Source organism: Gopherus flavomarginatus, chromosome 7 (genome assembly GCF_025201925.1).
Source record: "Gopherus flavomarginatus isolate rGopFla2 chromosome 7, rGopFla2.mat.asm, whole genome shotgun sequence".
NCBI lineage: Eukaryota > Metazoa > Chordata > Testudines > Testudinidae > Gopherus > Gopherus flavomarginatus.
The window spans coordinates 1,563,140-1,577,393 of NC_066623.1; the positions used below are offsets into that span (position 1 = coordinate 1,563,140).

General features: G+C 58.2%; 1 protein-coding gene across 1 annotated transcript in view; it reads left to right on the plus strand.

Moving 5' to 3' along the window:
• The first annotated feature begins 1,746 nt into the window (after nt 1-1,746).
• RNF44 (ring finger protein 44) overlaps nt 1,747-14,254 on the plus strand; it is a 33,694-nt gene continuing 21,186 nt past the window's right edge. Inside the window, exon 1 of the mRNA XM_050961780.1 lies at nt 1,747-1,782. The gene's annotated coding sequence lies outside the window, so the exon portion shown is untranslated. The remainder of the gene's footprint in view (nt 1,783-14,254) is intronic.

Sequence of the window (14,254 nt, forward strand, 5' to 3'; positions counted from 1 at the left end):
CTCAGAGTGAGCAGCCCCACCCTGATGGGGAGATGCAGCAAGGGCAGGGCTTGGGCGAGGAGCACATGCCAACAGCCTGCCCGGTGCTCCAGCCCGTCACCTTGCAGCCGTGCCCAGAGCAAGGCTGTTCCCAGGGACCCGGCAGCACCTGGTTGCCCTGTGCTCCAGCAGTGCACTGGGGGCTGGCAGACAGCCACTAGCTAGTTACTAACAAATGTCCCACACTGTGAACAGAACGACTCCCCCATCCCGGGACTAAGACTCTCCCAGCGCCTGCTGCCACCCTGGACGTCAGGCCAGCATTGCCTGGCACGGTGCGCTGGAGGCTCTGAGTGGCTGGAGTGCTGCCCTGCACGGTGCTGGGGAGCACTCACCTGCCTGGAGCCTCACACACCTTTGGGGGGGTCGTGCCCAGGTACTGGGCTGGGCTTTCACTCACCCCTGGCATAGAGGGCTGGGCTATGGGCAGGAGTCTTGCCCTGACTCCAGTTACAGCTCTGCTCTGTCTGAGGCAGGGACAGGACCCCTGGCAGAAGGAGCTGGGTAGTCAGGTACCGAGGGGGTTCCCAGGTGGGGGGATCAGGCACTGCAGGGGTCTGTGCAGGCCCTCAGAGAGGGTAGGCACCAGGCTAACATGCAGCTGTGGAAACAATGGCAGGTGGCTAGGAAGTGCTCCCTGGGGCACTCAGATCCTGGCAGTGCCCCTGTTGGGGATACTATGGCATTCCCTCTGCCCCAGCCTGCTGTGAAACGCAGGGAACGTTCACACCAGGGGCTGCTCCCTGGGCCACACGCCCGGGCACTGGGGACAGCTGTTGCTTCCAGGCAGCAGAGAGCTGAGAATCTGGGTCCCTTCCGGAACCTAGCTTGAGGGCCAGAGGAGCCCACTGGGGGCAAGGAAAGGAGTTATTGTGGGGCAGTTCCCTGGCCTGCACTATACAGGGGGGCAAACTACATGATCCCATTGGTCCCACCTGGCCTGGGAATCTATGGGGATCAAAGCAGGGCTGCTCCTCTCTGCTAGGTGCACCTAAGAGTGACCTCCAGTGAGCCCCTTCATTCCCTCTGCCCAGGAAGACCCCTGTGCCTGGCGCCTCGGCCTGCCTGGGGGTGCTCCAGGCTGACCAGGGAGGCTGGTCGCAGGGCTGAGCTGCGTGAGGGGCTCCCATTCTGCAAAATCCCTGCTGCTCTTGCTACGTATTTAAGTCTAAAAAGCATTTGTTACATTAGCACCGGGCATCCGGACACCTGGGTTCGAGGTCCAATTCTGGGCGGGGAGTACAGCGTAGTACAATGTGGCTGGAAATCAGGCCTCCATCATGGGCTCATTGTGCGACCTGGGACAGAGCCCATCCCTGCTCTGGTTGCCCGTCGCTTGCCCCGCGAGGTGCTGAAAGGAGCCTACCCCTCCCCCCGAGCCCAGGGCTCCACCGACCAGGATTTTTGGGGCGCAGCCTTTAGGCACGTTACGGCAGCGGTCCCAGTCGATTCTGAGGCGAAGCCTTTAGGCGCGCTACGGCCTCGCCCTGGCTTTCCCCGAGCTGCCCCCTCTGCCCGCGCTGGTGGAGCTGGCAGTGGATTGGTCCATTCGTGCCGCGGGGGGAGGCTGCTCCTGCGTGCGGCGCGGCCGGTTCCATCGGGCGGCGGCCCGGGGGGGGCGCGACACAGTGGGGCGGGGCTGAGCACTGGGCCCGAGGAGCCAGCGCCAGGCAGCTGCACCGCGCCCGCGGGCTCCAGCGGCCGGGCCATGCGAGCGGGCTGAGCCCGGCCGGCCGGCGGCAGGTAGGGACCCCGGGCGGCGGCCTCGCCCCCTGGCCCGCGTGGGGCGGCTTGGCAGGGGCCTAGGGGCTCTAGAGGGGGGAGCCCGGGGAGGTGCACACGCAGCCCGGTGCAGGGGGTGTGGACTGGGGGGCGGGGAGGTGCACACACAGGGGTGTGGGCCGGGGGGAGGTGCACATTCAGCCCGGTGCAGGGTGTGTGTTTTGGGGGGGAGGCGCGTAGGTGCGCACACAGCCTGGTGCAGGGAGTGTGGGCCGGGGGGGGAGGTCCGCACACAGCCCGGTGCAGGGGGTGTGGGTTTGAAGGGGGTGGGGGGTTAGGTGTACACTCAGCCCGGTGCAGGGGGTGTGGGTTTGAAGGGGGTAGGGGGTTAGGTGTACACTCAGCCTGGTGCAGGGGGTGTGTGTGTGCGCGCGGGGAGGTGTGTAGATGCGTACACAGCCCCGTGTAGGGGGTGTGGGCCGGGGGGGAGGAGGTGCGCATACAGCCCTGTGCAGAGGGTGTGAGTTTGGGGGGGCGGGTAGGTGCACACACAGGGATGTGGGCCGGGGGGTGAGGTGTGCACACAGCCTGGTGCAGGGGGTGTGAGTTTGGGGAGGTGGGGGGGTAGGTGTACCTTCAGCCTGGTGCAGGGGTGTAGGTGCACACTCAGCCGGGTGCAGGATGTGTGTGTCTGTGGGGGGGAGGCGTGTAGGTGCGCACACAGCCTGGTGCAGGGGGTGTGGGCTGGGAGGGGGAGATGCAAACACAGCCCCTTGTAGTGGGTGTGGGCCGGGGGGTAGGTGTACATACAGCCCGGTGCAGGGGGTGTTAGTTTGGGGGTGTGGTGGGCTAGGTCGGTGCAGGGTGGGTGTGTGTGCGGGGGGAGGCGCGTAGGTGTGCACACAGCCTGGTGCAGGGGGTGTGGGCCCCGGGGAGTCAGACCATAAGAACGGCCAGACTGGGTCAGACCAAAGGTCCATCTACCCCAGTGTCCTGTCTCTGACTGTGGCCAATGCCAGGTGCCCCAGCAGGAATGAACAGAACAGGGCGAGTGATCCATCCCGTTGTCCAGTCCCAGCTTCTGGCAGACAGGCCGAGCCTGTGGTGGTGGGCGTGGAGGGCAGGAAGGGGATGGGGGGTGTGTGTGTGTTTGGGGGTGGGGGGAGTTGGGGTTAAAGTGGATCAATGGATTTATCTCTTTTCTGCTGTCTGGGATGTGGGGAGAGGTGCCCCCAGGCAGGCCGGTTTAGCCCCCGTGGGGCTGGCGTTGCAGGGAAGGTCCCTGCTGTGCAGGGTTGAGTGAAGTTGGGGCAGGGTCCCTGGGGGGTGGCTTTGTTCAGATCAGGGTATAGTGCAAAGGGGCAGCAGGGGGAGTCAGTGCCTGGGGCTGGGGGTGCACGGAGGTTACTCTGTCTCTCTGTGGAGTCTGGTTACCTGGGCCCCCTGTAAAGGCAGATGGGAAGTGGTGACTAGCCACATGGCAGGTTGAGCTAGCCCAAGTGCTCTTAGTCCAGGCTGGGCTACAGTACATGGGAGCATCTGCTGAGTCTTGCTGCATGCCCCTGCTGCAGACTGTCAGACCAGGGCTGCTAGCTGCTCGTTCCTGGGGCAGCGATTCTGACTTGGGCCCCTGTGGCCTGCTGGTGATTCTGGGGCTGGCAGCTGGAGCTGGAGTGGTGGGGTCAAAGGAGGTGGAATTATCATCAGGTGTTTGTACGGCAGCAGCCCCAAAGGGCCCGACCCAGATCACGGCCCCAGTGCACTGGTGCTGCACAAGCGTCTTAATGACAGATGGCCCTTGCCCTGGATTGCTGGCCTGGCACCATGCGCCAGCACAGCTCTGGTTTGCCTCTTTAAACACATTTCCTCTCATGTCGCTCTCCCCTTGGGAGGGGCTGCCCAGCTTGGCTCCTTGCTTGGTCCTTTCCTTTCGCTCTGCCTAGACATTGGGGCCAGTCACTCTTGCTCATGATTTCTCTGGCCCGCGGGGCCGCAGCTTGGGGATTCCGAGTGCTGCAGGGGAAGGTTCTGACTTCAGGTTTTGTCCTGGCACCATCACCCTGGTATCAGAGCACCTCCCCCGTTACCAGCCTGGCATCACAAGGTCCCTAGTCTGTGCTGCCCTGCGTACAGGAAGCTCTGTGGGGGTCATTTTGGGGGGGCCTTGAATACTGCACAGGGGACCCAAACTCTGCCCAGCCAGGGGTGGGCAGTGTTGGCAGCTTGCATGGTGCTTGGTCATAGCCGTCTTCTTCTGTAATGTGCAGGCCTTAGGACCAGAGTGCAAAACCTTGCTCCGAGAGGGCTGGCCTGCATCGCTGTAGGCACGTTGCATGTAGGGATTTAGTCTCATCAGGCGGCAGCTCTGCATTGTAGACCTAAATTGGACTTTTTATTCATTCCCGTATGACATCATCTCTTAAGCCAGGCTCCTGGGAGAAGTAGCTGCAGTGATCCGTACAGCTCCTGACAAAGCCTGGGCTAGGACAGGGGACGGTGAACTGCCGACTGCAGGCCGTTGTAAACCCTGCACCTGAGATGACGTTTCTCCCAGGGTGGGGTCCACTCGTGTGACTGGGAAGCCTCCCTGCCGGGGGTGGGCGGGGGGATGCTGCAGAGCTGGTAGCAGGGTTGAGTAGGATGCACGCTCCAGACATGTGCTTGAAAGGGTTCTGTGCGAGAGGGGCTGCGTTTCCAGTTACGGATCTGGTCTTAGCTAGCCTCCGTCACGCTGCTGAGCCAGGCTGTGGTTGGCCAGGCAGTGCTCAGCCGTGTTCGCTTATTCGCCTGGTCACCCTGCTAGGCGACAGGACTGCCCACTGTCGTACTCCCCATCTGTAGGCTTGAGGCGGCCTGGCCTTTCCCTTTGAAAACTGGTTCTCAGCTGATGGAAGGGTCTCCGAACCCCGAATCCCAGCTATTCTGTCCCTGAGGAATTGAAAGGACACTTTGTACAGAACCTACTAAAAGACAGAGCTCCCTCCTCTGGTTCAACAGGAGCAGTCAGCTAAGAGCTCTCACCCCAGAGCTGGGGGACTTGCTCTCTCTACTGAAGTTACTAATTTTCAGCTCCACTCAAACCCCAGGAAAATGGAGAAGGATCAGACATGATGGAGGGGGAGTGGGGAGAGCTTGATTCTAAGCGCCTGGCAAGCGTTGCCCCTAGCAGTGAAGCTTGCAAAAAAATACATGGAAAGCAATAGAAAAACTGCCTGGCAATTGTTCTCTAGCCTGCCAGGGAATATAACCCACTTTGCAGCCAGCACTCAGCGCTAATTCTCGGATTACTTGTATGCGGTGTCCTGGGGTTTCTGAAAAGCCCTGTTCACACCTAGGGACTCATGGGGGGCGAGGGAAGAAGTGGTCTCTGTAGGTCGTTAGCTTATTAAATACAAGGCTAACGGCGTGTTTAGAGACCTGGTCAGTGAGCACTGGATTCCAGCGACCCTGGCCCAGAGTAAATCCTTCTGGCTGTTTTTTTCTAGAAGTGGAAATTCCACTGGCTAAACTTGGTCACCAGCATGAGCTAAACGATGCCAGAGCAGAAGTGCTGTGTTGTTCTTGCCAGTCGCTCTGCCCTGTCCCCTCCGTTATGGGCAGCGCTGCCCTCCCCAGGCCGAAGGAATCGTCACACTCCCCCGGCTCCTTCCTCCGCCACATCCTGATAATCCGAATCTTCCTCTCCACTCTGGCAGCTGAAATGCTCGTTGGGACGCGCTGCGGGGATCTCAGGCTGCCTGACTCTCCCCGCAATCAGCCCAAAGCCAGAGCTGCTAATGTGATGGCCACACCTCCATGGCCACCTCCTGGGTTCTGTCTCTGGTGGTGTCCCAAGTTGCTGTGGTAATGGTGCCAACCTCGCTGCCTGACGCTCCCTCCTCTCACGCCTGTCTGTGCCTGCGACTCACTCCCAGCCTGCCCTACAGATTGACTCCTGGGCGGCCCACGAGCACTGACCCAAGAGAAGAGGAGCAGGTCAAACTACCCCTGTCCTCTGAGTCGCCGCAGGGTGTCCGTCTCTCAGGCTGAACGGTGGCACCTCATCCCGGGGAGGAATGCAGCCTGGTTTCAGGACACCAGGCTCCCTGGATGAGGATGAGCTCGAGAGGAGCAACTCGTGGTCCCTGTGAGTCACACTCTGCACCCCTCCTTGCCAGGATACTAGGAGCACAGAATTGGTGCAGGCCTGCCCTTTACTAGCTCTTGTCAGAGGGAGAGCGAGCTGGTTTCTTATGCCACTGCAGTGCCTTGTGGGTAATTATGCACATTGCAATGAAAATAATAAGACTGGCTTCATAGTGGTGTCTAAAAATATGCCTAATACAGCAAGCTGGTTGAGGTGCCCTTGTTTGTCACCTTTGGGTGTTTGCTTTGCAGCCAGCCTTGCCGTGGGAAGCTGCCCTCTGTGCAGCCAAGTCTCTTGGGGTAGGATTTGGGCTTTTAGATTAATTCTGGCCCCGCTTCGAATCCTTTTTCCAAGGGGGAGTGCACGCCCTCAGGTGGTGCTTCCAGTGGGATCGGTGCAGGAGTCTCTCCTGGGGTGAGTCCAGGAGGGCGCCGTGCAGGCGGGGGGTTCTTGTGAGCGACTTGTTCCCCTGCTGGGGGCACTGGTGACTTTCTCTCCAAACCCTAATCCAGCCCAGAGCAGCAATGACCAGTGGTGATCCCCACCTGCTCGGGGACCTATGTGAAATGAGTAGGATCCTAGTGGCGGGTGCCCACCTGGCACAGAGCACTGCCAGGACTGGCTCTGACTGGCCCTCTGGTGATCTCTGCCATTTGAATGGAGCACGAAGGTGACCCGGGCCAGTGAGCTCTTTGGGGCTTAGGTGGCTGGCAGCTGTTGTCTGGCTTAAGGGTGCCTGGCCCCACCCCTGTTTCCCTTGTTTGGATATTCTGCATCCGGTCAGAGCAAAGCACCAGGGCATGGAGCTAGAAACTGCAGGGCTGGGCTGACCCCAAGGCAGAAACCCCTGGGTCTCTTATTTTGTTACTGCCTCAAAGCAGGTGGGTAGGGTTGTCAATTTTGGTTGGATGTATTCCTGGAGGTTTCATTACATGATATAATCCTTCATTAAAGATTAATCTTTAATTCCAGGAGACTCCAGGACAGCCCTACGCATGGGCAGCCTCTGAATATTGGTGAGGCCCTTTTGCTTCCCCAGGAGCTTGTGCCCTGATCTTGGAGGTGGTGCAGTGCGGTGGCTGGGTCTGGTATCAATACAGCCACACGGAGAACTCGGAGCTAGTGCTCAGCATGGCTGAGCAAAACCACAAAGGTCTCCTGTTGGAACTGACTTAATGAAAGGGCTGCTGGTCTGGGGGAAGCGGAGTCAGTCGGGAGCCAAGGGAGTGGAAAAAACAAAGGCGTATGGGTTTGTGGGCTGAGTGGAATCTGCCGCTCTGGATGCTGGCGCTGCTCTTGAGTGCTTGGGGCTGGGTGGGAAATGGGCGGTGGCATGGTTTCCTTTGGGCTATCTCGGCAGTCATGGTGGCTTTGGGATTGTGAAGGAAAAAGCGTCTGCAGCTGTCCTGAGGTCCCAGAGGAGGTGGCTACACGCCAGCCTGCTGGGACAGGTGACTGGGACAGTGCCCGTCCCCCAGACGTGCCAGGAGCCTGCAGTCACTAAGGTCCGTGGACAGTGTGAAGCCGTTAGGAGCTCTGAGCTGCTCTCCACCATTGAGAGCACCTGCGCTCAAGTCCAGCAGAGCTGAACCCTTTCCATGGGGCGCTCTCCACACGGGTCTGCTCCACAGGCTCCCTCCACCTGCTGGCGGGAGCCAGGAGCTCCCCGGCTGTAATGAAGGCAAGATTGCCAGGGAGCAGTGAGTGCGGTTCTGGCACTGAGAGGCGTGCTCACACAGGGAGAGGCCTCACACGGCAGGGCCGATGCAGAGCTCTGGGGAACAGCAGGAAATGGTGCAGCTGTGCTCTTAGGTTTGCAAGCTGAGTCCCTTCCGTTTCTTGCACAATGAGGTTAGAGCAGCATCCAGCTGAGGCAGGCGGGTGCCTTTCCTACCCAGTGCAGCATTGGGCTGATGCCTAGATTCCCCACCTGGTGTTTGCAGTGGGCTTTAGCAGCAGCCTCTGGTGAGCCAGCCAGACCTGGTCATTCCCCAGCAGTGCCCTTCAGCGCTCCAGGGCCCCATGCGAATGCTGCTGGGTGCTGTGTGTGCTGGTGCTCCCTGCGTTGGAGCATAAACGGTGTGTCCTCGGCTCATGGCAGCCACTACATCTGACTTGCAAAGCAGCGCTGGTCCCTGGAGCAGTAAAACCTGCTGCCTCTGACTGCCCTGGTTTGTGGCTCCCATTCATGGAGCACATGGAACAAATAAAGGGGAAAGAGGTTTTTAAAATCCCCATTGATTTGTGCAGTGGACGTTGCCACCTCTGTGAGGGGGAAGAGTGTGGCTTTGCCTGGGTGGGCCGTGGGCTCTGTGCTGCGGAACTGATTGGGCTGGGAAGCCCAGAGCCAGCTAATGCAATGGGGGCAAAGGAGTTTTGTTTGAAATGGAAGAGTTTAGGGGAATCGAATGACCCCTGGTGGAGGAATGCAGCAGTGATGGCCAGGCAGGGTGAGGGCTCTTCCTGCAGGTGCATGGCGCTGTTGGGCTGGTCTGAGCAGCGCTTGGCGGCTGTGGGAGTCGCGCTGTGATTAAGGCAGAATCACCTGTTGTTAAAAAGCCAATATGGGACGTGCTCCTAATTCAGCTAGGATCTGACTGGCCCACGGGGGCTGGCTAGAGTGGGAAGGAAAAGCAGCCCAGTGCAGCTGAGCTAGCCGGGCTCTAGAAAAGTGGAGTTCTGACTTTTCCAATAAAGGGGTTTCCTAAAACTTCAGTTTTGCCCCTTGGCTGGCTGGACTCAAACGCCTGATCTCTGCTGCTGACCTGGCCTCAGGGTGCCCTGCAGTGTGGAGAAGCCAGTGTTCCTGTGCTGTTTGGGTGGAGTCTCGCACATGAGAGCATTTAGAGATGTCTGTCTGTGACCAGTCACGATCACGGGATCCCCGCCTTGCGCAGAGACCCGCTAGCTGGGTGCCAGTTGGCGCGCGTTATTTCTTTGAGGAGAGGGGAATTGTTTCCTGTCGTTCTGGAGCTTGCAAAGGCCTGGCTCTCTAGGGCCTCATGGGCTGGAATCGTGCTGCGGCAGTGGGAATCCGCAGCTGGCTTGTGTTTGGGGAATGAGGCTGGTTGTGAGGTGCTGGCTCATGCTAGGAAGTTAGGGGGTCACCCACGGCACCCTGCGTTGGCATTTCTGTGCCTTGAAAAGTGGGTGTGGTGGGTTTTGGGGGGGCAAGAGGAGGGGAGGGATTAGGTGTTGCTCTAATCTGGAATTTCCAGTTTTTTTCTAAAGAAAACGCCCACATCCGCGTAGCGCTCTCAATGCGCAGGGTATTTGCCCCGCGTAAACCCGCGGTGACCTCTGCCACTCACAGACTCTGTTCTACAGCAGTGGCTCAGCCATGGCAGCTCAGATCCACGAGGCTCTCCTTGCGGCATGGTCCTGCTCTGCAAAGCCTGTCTCGGCTGGAGGGAGGACAGGAGCGGGGTTCCATGGTTGAGTGCTAATGATTTCTAAAGCAAATGTGCTCAGTTCACCAGGGCAAATTTTGCAAACTGCCAGCCCTGCAAACTCAGTCCGGACTCTCCACCGTGTACGCTGTCCCGATGAGTAAAGCATCTGCAGTCCAAGCCCTGCCTCCCTCTCGCACCTGGGGCTCTTGGTGGGTTTGCACAGGTGCCATTTCCTAGAGCTCAGTGATCAGCCAGGAGGCACAGACTCTCTCTAAGCGATGCAGGGCTCACAGCAGTAAAATGCTGTGTGAACTTTTGACTCGGATACGTGTGTATCCTGGGGGGTGGGCCCAATCTGCAGGGAGCGCTGCTTGAAGCCCTGCATCGTGGTGACCTGGATGAGACAGAGAGACCAACCAGCTGAGGGAAATGAGGAACCAAACCCTGATCCCCACTTAGCATTGCAGCCAGGACCTGTGTGCCAGCCCATCTCTGCCCCCTGCCTCCAGCACGTACATTTTCCCTGCCCTCCTGGATCTGGCTGTCTGGTCATGTTTGCTTTTGGCTCGGAGCATCTGAAGTGCTTTGCTCTTGCTGGCAGCGCTGCGGGGAACGTGGCTGACAATTGAGGTCCTTTGGCAGGAGCTGTAACTAGGGCTGGACGGCTCTGGTGCCCTGAGTGTATCTGTTGCCAGCTGTGCAGTAATTGTTGCAATAGGGGCACCGTTAGCTCTCACACGTGCCCTGTTACTGGTGCAGGCAGTACCCGAGGGGGCTGTAACCGAGCACAGGAACAACCCTACTTCTCTGCTGTGTCGGGGAGGTTCCTGGGTGCATGACAGCACTTTGTGCCTAGTGTTATCACGTGTCCCTTAGAGCCGGCTGTTCGTGTGCAGCGCTCTCAGCAAAGTGCAAATGAAAATTTGGGGCAGAAGGAGTAGTAGTTTCTGAAAATCCCAGATCTTGTCAGGCAGGTGTCTCCTGTGGAAGCACTGTCAGCTCATTTTTGGAAATGATTAGATTTCCAGTTGTCTGTGTCCCTTTAAAGGGACAGCATCAAAGGAAAGGCTCCATGCTTAAAAAATCCCCAAACCAACTTCCTCACTTTGTTTCTAGCCCCTGCGTGGCTACGCAGTGTTTCCACTTGTAACAAAATTACTTTTCACCACTGATGCAGTTCTGCCTCTTGGGGTTTCTCTGCTTGTACAGTGAGACTAGACTCCTGAGCCTCATTTTACTTCCTAGGCACTAGCCCACGGGTGCCTTGCAAACACCATGAGAGCCAGACGGATGTGTACAGTCCAGCCCAGCCAGTGACACTGTCTTGGGGACTCTGTTGTGAGCGGGGTCTGAGATCCAGCTCGTTGCCCCAAAACCGCTCACTCTGAAGTGCCTCGGAGGGGGTGATAGGGAAAAGCATTTGTCCTTTCTGTTGCTTGGGGGTTAATGTCCAGGCTAGAGTCAAAGGGAGGGTACATGGACACACAGAACTGTAGAGCAGTGGTTTTCAAACTTTCTTCTGGGACCAAGCTGAAGAAAATTGTTGATGCCTGCGACCCAGTGGAGGGGGGATGAGGGGTTTGGGTGTGGGAGATGCTCAGGGTTGGGGCAGAGGGTTGCGGTATAGGGGTGAGGGCTGTGGGGTGGAGCTGGGAATGAGGAGTTCAGGGTGTGGGAGGGAGCTCTGGTCTGGGTCAGGGAGTTGTGGTGTGGGAGCGGGTCAGGGCTCTGGACTGGGGTTGGGCTGGGGATAAGGGCTTGGGGTGCACAAAGGGGCTCTGGGTTTAGGGGGGGCTCAGGGCTGGGGCAGGGAATTGGGGCACGGGCTTACCTCAGGTGGCTCCTGGTCAGTGGCACAGCCAGGGTGCAGAGGCAGGCTTCCTGCCTGTCCTGCACCGCGAACCACGCTGCGCCCCAGAAGTGGCCAGCAGCAGGTCTGGCTCCCAGGCAGAGGTACGCAAGTGGCTCCATGCATCTCTCACCTGCAGGTCAATGGGAATGCAGAGCCGGTGCTCAGGGCAGGGGCAGCATGTGGAGCCCCGTGGTCTCCCCGCCTGGGAGCCGGACCTGTTGCTGGCTGCTTCCGGGTCGCAGCGTGGTTTCAGAACAGATAGGCACTAGCAGGGCCGGCTCCAGGGCTTTTGCTGCCCCAAGTGGCGGGGTCGGGGAGAGAAGCTGCAATCGGCGGCACTGTGCTGCTTTCTTCTTCGGTGGCACTTCGGCGGCAGGTCCTTCCCTCTGAGGGACTGAGGGACCCGCTGTTGAATTGCTGCCGAGGAGCTGGACGGGCCACCTCAAGCACCTGCTTGCTGTGCTGGTGCCTGGAGCCGGCCTTGGGCACTAGCCTGCCTTAGCTGGGTAACACCGCCGACGGGACTTTTAACGGCCCGGTCAGCAGTACTGACCCAGTGCCTGACATTCCACGACCCAGTATTGGGTCACGACCTGCAGTTTGAAAACCACTGCTCTAGAACATGGCAGTGGGGCCCGATTCTGTGCTGTGCCTCCTTGGCAGGGAGGGTAACAAAGGGGGTGTTTTGCCACCTTGTGAGGTGCTGGGCTGTTTCAGCAGCTGGTGGTGGCCCCTGGTGTAAATGAGAACAGGCTCCGGGGCTGCACAGCGTAGGGAATTCCCTAGGAAGAAGGTTGCTGTGATGTGAAGCCCTGTCATGGCAAGGGGGGAGGAGACCTCTCCCAGCCCTTCGCAGACACTGGGAAGGGGAATTGTTTGCTGGAGCAACCTCGGGGCAGCATAGTCCATGGTATGTTCAAATCAAATAAAACTCTGTCGGCAGAAGCAGAATGGCTCTGTGGACTTGCATGCATGGACTCTCCTGAAATATGGCTGGGGGGGATTTGGAGAACAAGGGGTTCCCCTTGCTGTGCGAGTACCCAGGTCAGAGCTGGCTGCTGCAGTGTCTGACTTTCTGGGGACATGAAATCCCAGGCCACAGGGATATGGTGACCTTGGGGCAAGTGAAGAAAGAGAATGTGTGTTTGTGTGTGTGGGGAGCTTGTGGTGTTTTTCCTTCATATTAATGTCTGTCCTGTGAGTACTGCTGCAGCTGTCAGTTGGGGGTGAGTGGGAGGTGGGCAGTCAAAGCCGAGGCATCCTGCCTGTACTGTCAGGGAAGTGCACTGCACCAACCTGAGTGGAGAGGGAGCACCTGGGGGGAAGTGGCTTATCCTGGGGCAGCTAAGCATGGCTGCATTACTGCAGCTCCTGGAGCTCGGGATAGAAAGAACATCTCTGTCTCGTGCGCTCTAGGAGTACGTCTACACTGCAGGTAAGAACTCGTGGCTGGCCTTTGTCAGCTGACTTGGGCCCATGGGGCTTGGGGCTGTTCAACTGCAGTGTAGACATTTGGGCTCAGGGACCCCGGTAGGGTCTGAGACTTGAACGTTTACACCACAGTTAAGCAACCCCTTAACCCAAGCCCCACAATCCCGAGTGAGGTGGCACGGGCCAGCCATGGGTAGTTAAGTGCAGTGTAGACAGACCTGGAAGGATTTATGGGCTTGAGTAGCTGATTGCTTTGCTTTCTGGACGAGCAGTTTCCGAGCCTGGCTGTGGGCTGCTGAGGGTCCGTCTCTCCCTCACCCCCTGCTCCTGGAGAATACACCAAAATGATCCTGAACAAAAATTGTTAGCAGCTGGGAGGCGTGGGGGAGGCTCCGGGACAAGAATTCTTCAGGGAGATGCATTGAGCCACTTGAATCCACCCAATCGAATCCCACTACAGACCTGACCTGTCTCTGGGTCACGGGAAGCGGCACACGTCTGCAGCAGCAGGTGGTGTCTTAAAGAGGCTGGACTCAGGGAGGTTTGGATTTAGGCGACCAGGGAGAGGATGGGCTGTGTATTTACTCACGCTGCAAAGCAGCCAATGAGCGCCTGTGACGTCTCCTTGGAGGAAGCGTCAGCATGCACGACCGCAGCATGGTAGGAATGGCACAGTGAGCTCCCAAAGGCTGCGGTGTGCTGTCGTGAGCACAGCCTGTGGGAATGCTGCGTCTTGGGGCAAGTCACAGACTTACAAGCAGGGTGTGGGTCAGATTAAATAAAGAAGGATGGGGAAGGAGACTAGTGTTGGAATTTCTCCTAGCCCAGCTCAGTGCTGACCAAAAGTTGCTGCCTTCTAGGGTGACCAGATAGCAAGTGTGAAAAATCGGGACAGGGGTGGGGGTAATAGGAGCCTATATAGGAAAAAGCCCCAAATATCGGGACTGTCCCTATAAAATCAGGACATCTGGTCACCCTACTGCCTTTTGATCCTTGGGCTGAGGTGAAATAGGCTGAGGACCCCACTCCCTGCTGAGCAGATCTCCACATTGCAAAGTGGCAGCCTTGGCACGGAGGCCAGGGATAGAATGGAAGCACAGAGGCTGACCTCCCTTGACCTCCAGGGCACGGCGAAGTATGTTGGTGAATACATGCAAAGCTTGCATGCCTGTTGCTCGCACCTGCCCTGGAGATCAGCTAGAGGCCTTGGCTGTCTACAGCTGCCACTCGGGTACCTTCAATCAGCACTAAATTCACTTCAGTAATGAAGCTCCCATGGGAGGGGTGGGAACATATGTTCTCTGACTCTGCAAGTGAGTACCCAGTTTAGACTGAAGCTGCTGATTGGAAGGTAGCATGGCTGGCAGGGGCAATGTTATGTATGATTCTTGGGGTGCCTGCCCCAAGAGTAATGGTACTTGAACTGTCCCTTGACCCTTCCCAGCTGTGTGTCTGTCATGAATGTTGTTTGCTGGGGTTCAGTTGGTGTGAATGATGCATGTAGATGGTGGGGATACTGAGCAATGACACTACGTGCCGTAGGAGGCTTGGACAGGGCCCAGTGACAGAGAGCCCGAGGTGTCTCAGGTATGTGGTCTCCATCATGTTTTCGTAAGTTTGTCTTGATCCGGAATTGGAACCACTCAGATATTTTCGCTGGTTTTGAAACCTAGCTCGTCTCGAGTGAATTCT